This window comes from Pteropus alecto, unplaced genomic scaffold (genome assembly GCF_000325575.1).
Source record: "Pteropus alecto unplaced genomic scaffold, ASM32557v1 scaffold86, whole genome shotgun sequence".
Classification (NCBI taxonomy): domain Eukaryota; kingdom Metazoa; phylum Chordata; class Mammalia; order Chiroptera; family Pteropodidae; genus Pteropus; species Pteropus alecto.
Window position 1 is genome coordinate 24,988,109 of NW_006442109.1, and position 6,392 is coordinate 24,994,500.

The following is a 6,392-nucleotide window of genomic DNA, read 5'->3' on the forward strand; positions in this document are numbered from 1 at the left end:
AAACTGTTTTTCTTTTTGGATGTAGAGAGGGCTGCTACAGCATCACAAATTCTTCTCGACTCCACAGCTTAGAACTTAAACTCTGTGCTATTTCCCAAGCTTTGTCCTCCAAGGAAAAACCCTTTCTCTCCTGACGTGTACTGTGTACATATGCATACTGGCTTTAGGAGCTCAGCTAGGGATTTGAAGCCTCTATGCTGAAACTTCTTTGTTCTAGACCCATGCTTCTCAAACACTAGCCATGCATAGTAATCTAAAGAGGTTATGTGTAACACACACACACGCACGCACACACACACACACACACACACACGCAAAATAAATAAATAAATAAAAATAAAAATAAAAAACACAGAATCCTGCGCCTCCCCCTAGAGATTCAGATTCACAGAGTCTAGAGTGCAGCCTCAGAATTTGCATCACTCCCAGGTGATGCCGATGCTGCTAGTCCACCCAACTGTACTTGGAGTAGCACTGTTTTGGATTTCGGTTCTCACCCAAAGGCAAGAAATGCTCCCATCTTAAAGCTGGAGGGAAGAAGAGCAATAAGGAAATAATACATGAATAAAATATCTCAGTGAAACATTTCTAAATATTAACCTATTTCAGAGGTTTATCCCCCGGGAGGGACCCCCTTCTGACTGACAGAGCCTGGAGTGCTGACCTGTCCACTTGCTCCCTGACCACTGTGTCAAATGTGAAGCTAAGTTAATGTAAGATTTAGTCGTTACTGGCAGAACCACCTCCATCTGTCCTGACATGGGCGGCAAGTAGTGTTATCTCTACAGAAAAATGAAGATGTTCGCAATTGTGTATGCATCTGCCCACGTACCTAATAAATCCACTGCTCCTCAGTGGGCTTTATTAGGGAGCTGAAAAGTTAGGGAGCTGAGGTCCGTGTGACTGAATAGGCAGCGAGGGTGGCCTGGCCTGGAGAGGCATTTCCCTCCCGAGTCTTCCACCTGGCCCGACCCTGTTCTCCAGACAGCAAGAGTTCGACTGTTGACTCAGGCCTGGTCTGGAATATTACTGACCGGGCAAGAATTCCCCACTAAATTACCAAAGGTCATAGAGAGCTTCAGCACAGTAGCTCTCAAAGTGTGGTCCTCGGACGAGCATCATCAGCCTCATCTGGGGAATCGTTAGAAACCCAAATACTTAGGTTCCACCCCAGAGCTACCGAAGCAGAAATTTGGGGATTAGGGCCCAGTGATCCACATTTGAATATGCCTTCCAGGAGATTCTGATGCACAGTGAACAATTGAGAAACGCTATTCCACTGAAAGAATTAGCCCGATTCTTAGTATGGTTTGGGAGGACTTGGTTTGGTGACACGGAGGGTTCCCCATTCTCTGGGCAGCCCCTACACACACCACTGGTGGAGAAGTTGATGAAGCATATAATCCAAGTGTGAAGTCACCTGAAAATCCTCACTTGCCCTAGAGAGGATTTATTGCCAGGATAGTCTTATTGCTATGGTAACCCTGTACTCTGCCCAGCCCTTCCTCGGTGGATGGTAATAGTTGCATCACCTGGATACTAGGTAAACCCAGTATCTGGACTGTGCTTCCAGCTCTCTCCATAGCAAGCCTACTTATTGTCAACACAGGGACAGACTGGACTACCAGCACTGGTTCCGCTGGTCTTGTTAGTGTGTTTCTTACAATCTTCAGCAATTTCTAACTTATCTGTTTTTTGGGGGGGAAAGCAAGTCAAATATATAGGATAGGGGGTTACTTCATATGGTAGAAAATAATTATGCCAGCCTCTGTTATTTCTTAAGGTGAGATAGCAAGTAAAAGTGGAGCCGATTCCTTTTTTTCTTTTTTGCGGTATAACTCACATACCGTAAAATTCACCTCTTTCAAGTGTACAATTCAGTGGTTTTTAATTTAAAAAGTAAATGGTGCCACAAGAGAACTTTCTAGGGTGATAGAAATGCTCAATAAATTGTTTTGCATGATGGTTTGACGGGTGCAGATAGTAATTGTCAAAACTCTTCTAACTGAACAACTAAGACCTATTCGTTTCATTATATCTAAATTATACCTCAATTAAAAATAATTTTTAAAGTAAATAGGGCCACTTCAAAAAATTCTGAAACAAAATTTGAGCAATGTTCAGTGGCTGACTCAGTGAATTTGTCTCCAAAATAACAAGCAAATAATAGGTCACATTTGCCTTGTAATATGAATCCATTTCTAATATTTGTTAATAAGGATAATTCAGATAAGCAAAGACATTATAAAATAATGTCAGGTTAACTTGCCTGAGGCTACATAGCCATAACAAACACCAAGGAACAGTATGAATTTCCCGATTACATGTAACTAAGGAAAAATCCACATACATTTCTTGATGTAAATACAAAAAAGTAGAGTTTAATTTTTTTAAACGGTATACCCTCTCTCCAAATAAGTAATATTTTATTAGAGATGTATTATAAGTCATGACAGGTGAATGAATGAGCAAGATTTATACAATCTAGGGTTTTTCTTAATTTTATTCTAATTTTTATTTTTAAAGCTGAGTAGTATGCACACTGGCAAATGATACAGTAAAACACGACCAAAACAAAAACAAAACAAAACAAAAATGCCTTAGCTTCTAGAGAGAAATTATATAATCACCGGAGGCAACTTCCTTAGCATGGAGAAGAGACATTATAAGAGACAATCGCTAGGAAACTAATACTATTCCTATCACAATCTTAGGTACATGCACTCAACTTCACCCTTTCTTATTTAAACCACATTTTACTTTTGAATGTGAAAGTATATGTAATGTACTTGTACGAATATAGTGCTTACTAAAATATGGACATTTGTTTCTAAGAATGTATTTTTATATTATATATCAGATATCTAAATATTTTTATTTTGTCTTTTCTGGATGTGAGATCATCTATGTGGGCATATACACAGGCGTTCTTATCTTTAGCTAGGTATCTATGTAGATGAGTGTGAAGATAAGATGCATTTATCTATAGGTGTGTTTATGCTCTCACAAAAGTTTATAATTGAGGCGTTGTGAACCAAAAGTTAACCAATCACCAGAAGTAGGCATGTGGAAATTTCAAACAGGTGATGTTCTCTCTCATGAAAAAAGATAATTTTAAATACACTGAGTGCCTTCTACTTTATAGTAATAATTATTTTCTAAAATAAATAAATAAATAAATAAAAAGAGAGAAAAGGGAACAGTTACTGAATAACTAGTACATGTTAAACATCAAATTAGGTACTTTATAACTGTTATCTCACATCGTCTTCACAACTCACCCAAGCAGGTACCAACTAACCCAATCTTATAGATGAGGAATCTGAGGCTTGGCCGATGCAACATAGGTAGTGAGAGCATAGGGGCAGAGCAGTCTGACTTCAGGGCCTGTAATTTCATTCTCTACCATAAAGTCTCAACTAAAATGTGGTAGAATTTCCCCTAGAAAATAAAAAATGATGATGAATGAGAATTTAATTAGACCGCACTCCAGTTTTTAATGATATGGAATATGATTTTTAACTTTTTTCATTCAGAAAGCTTACTTTAGATCTTATGATTGAGAGAGAATTACAGATGTTTGCTTAAGGCTCAAGGCCACAAAGTTTACAGGACTCCGGGCTCTGGTTTAATTGCAAACCAGAACAGGGAAGACCACTCCTTCCTCTCTGGGTTCCATGACATGTCTGCCAATTCTCCTTCCCTAAGCGTTTCTCTCAGTCCCGTCAGGGTCCAGATCCTCTTCCTCTGCCCACATCCTTCATAATGACGTTCCTCTCTGTTCAGTCCCCATTCCGCTTTAGATGCCCTCTGCCCTCTGTAGGCAATCTGAGCTACACCCTTGGCTTTACTACCCCTTAAACTGTCTCCAGTTCACACCTCTCTGCAGTTCTCCAGAAGTAATCCACCTAGATAGCTCACTGGGCTTTCCAATGTGACAATTCCAAAGCCTAACTCATTCTCTTCCTTTTCCACTCCTCCCTTTAACATTCCTTCCTCCCCACCCCCGTATTCTGTCTTGGCACCATCACCTACCCAACTACCCAGGTGAAAAATTTGGGAGTCATTTTGTACATCTCTCAGCTACCTCCAATAAGCTTTGAGGTCTTCTCATCACTCTCAAATGCATCCCATTCTTTTCTATTCCCTTCATCACTGCCTTGGTTATGGCCCCGCCACCTGGACCCTGGACCATTAACAGCAGCTGGTCTCTGGCCTCCAAAGTCCCTTCAAAGATCACCTCTAGTTGCTATAGCCAACACTCCCTTAAGTAAATTCTATTACCTCCTTCCCAAACTTAAAACCCTTTTCTGGTTCCTTTGTGCCTGCAGGATAACAGCATAATAAAAGTCCCGACACATTCCACCTATCCCACTTTACACTTCAATATTAAATTCCATTCTTAAACTACTTTGAGTTTCCAGAAGATGTGCTATTTTAGCCCTCTATGCCTTCATAAATACATGCCTCTACTTCAATTGCCTTGCTGACTTCTACTTATTAGTTTTTCAAGAAACGAGACCAATTAGTCTTTCAGGGATCCATCTTCTTTGAGAAGCTTTCCTTTATACCATTTGCCCATTTTTATCCTTGCTTTATTGTCATTATATTGCTTTGATTTGTTCATTGGTGTGTGTCCCTTTCCTATACCAGATCTTTTAGGCCAGCACAATGCCTACCACATAGTGGATGTTCAGTAATTGTACGACTTCTTAAATATTTAAATTATATGAAAATGTTATTATTATATCTCGAATTTTAAAAGTTCAAAATCCACATCTAAGAGGATCTTTTCCAGATCGACCTCTGTAGAGAAAGCAGTTCAGCTACAATGTCCATTCTCTTTGGCATAAAAGGTTTATGTCTGTAACTTATTTTCAAAGACTTCATTTAAAAAGAACATAATATACAGAGAGATACAGCAAATGTGGCACAATGTTCATTGATAAAAAAAAAATGTGAGTATTCCTTGTACTAACTTCTCAACTTCTCTGCCTATTTGAAAATTTTCAAAATAAAACATTTGAGGAAAATGCTAAGAACACAAACAAAAATAAATTGCTCTTGGCCAAACCTGCTGCATGGTATCTTCCGTTGCCATGTTCACCCCTTACAGCCACTGCATTTCAATCAGGTTTGTGTTTTAAAGTTGAAAGGCAGAGTCATCCCTCACTTAGTCTCCTAGTTAGCCAACCATCACAACTCTTCATTTTTATTTGCCTAAATGGTATTATATTGCATTTTATAAACTTAAGCAAATAAAGTCATGCTTCCTAAATGGTATGTGTAATTCCTTGAGATGGCCCGTCAGATATTTTCATCTGGGAACACTTGAGGTGACAAAGAAGCAACAAAGATTGGTGGAAGTAATCTTTCTTTAATCCTTCCCGAATTGCCAAGTCTCTAGCAAGAGCTAATTTTTATTGCAGTGAAGGTAATAAGAATTTAGCCCTTCTCTTAAATTTCTATTATATTCAGACAGAAATGAAGAAAAAAGCATTTATCACCTTGATTTAAAAGAGTTAACGAACCTAGGTGTGTACCCAAGAGAACTGAAAAGGTATGGCTACCCAAAAGCTTGTAGAGGGAAAAAAATGGCATAGATGATAGAGGTTCTGTTCACCCCTCCAGCGACCAAATCAAAGTTGTGATGGAAACAAGGAGCAGCAGCAAGGAAAAATCGCCTGGGATCTAGATGAACAGGGAGAAATCCAAGAAAGCACCCTTCAGTGTCAGAAGGTAGGATGGGGTGAGGACGCAGGGCTGCCCGGTCTTGAGAGGCTGAGCGAAACGGAGGCTGCAGCAGTGGTTGCGGCTGAAGTCTCTTAAAGGAGCTGCGTCCGCAAGCGGATTTTCACGGTGACAGACCTGCTCACTCTGAGCACCAGTGCCAACTCACCTGCTTGCAGTGGGGACCAGAGACTTACAAGGAGACATTGTCAGAGTGAGGGCCAAGGCGAGAATCACTCTGTACAGGAGTGCTGGTGGTATCTATTGTTCTTTGTTGAGCCCTCCCCGCTACCAGTGCACCGGACACAGTGCTGCCATAGTCATGATATCATCAAACTGGGTAACAGAAGTCTTTCCACCCAGAGGATTCCCTGAAACCCCACTTCCCCCAACTCATGGCCGCACCCAAGCCACATCCGGGTGTATCCTCAGTGAGTCAGGTGCTCCTTGCTGAGCAGCACCTAGACTCACACTGGAGGAAGCTGGCCTTGGTTTCTAGTGTGGCCTTTTGAGGTAACTATAAGCCCAGCATCTGTGGATTGCTTGCTGAAGCTTAACAGGTGGCCCTGGAGCAGCAGAGGCTTGGACTAAGTTTGGCCTGCAGCTGAACCCCTCTCAGGACTGTGCCACTGGATACCTACTTCACAAATCCACACTAATCA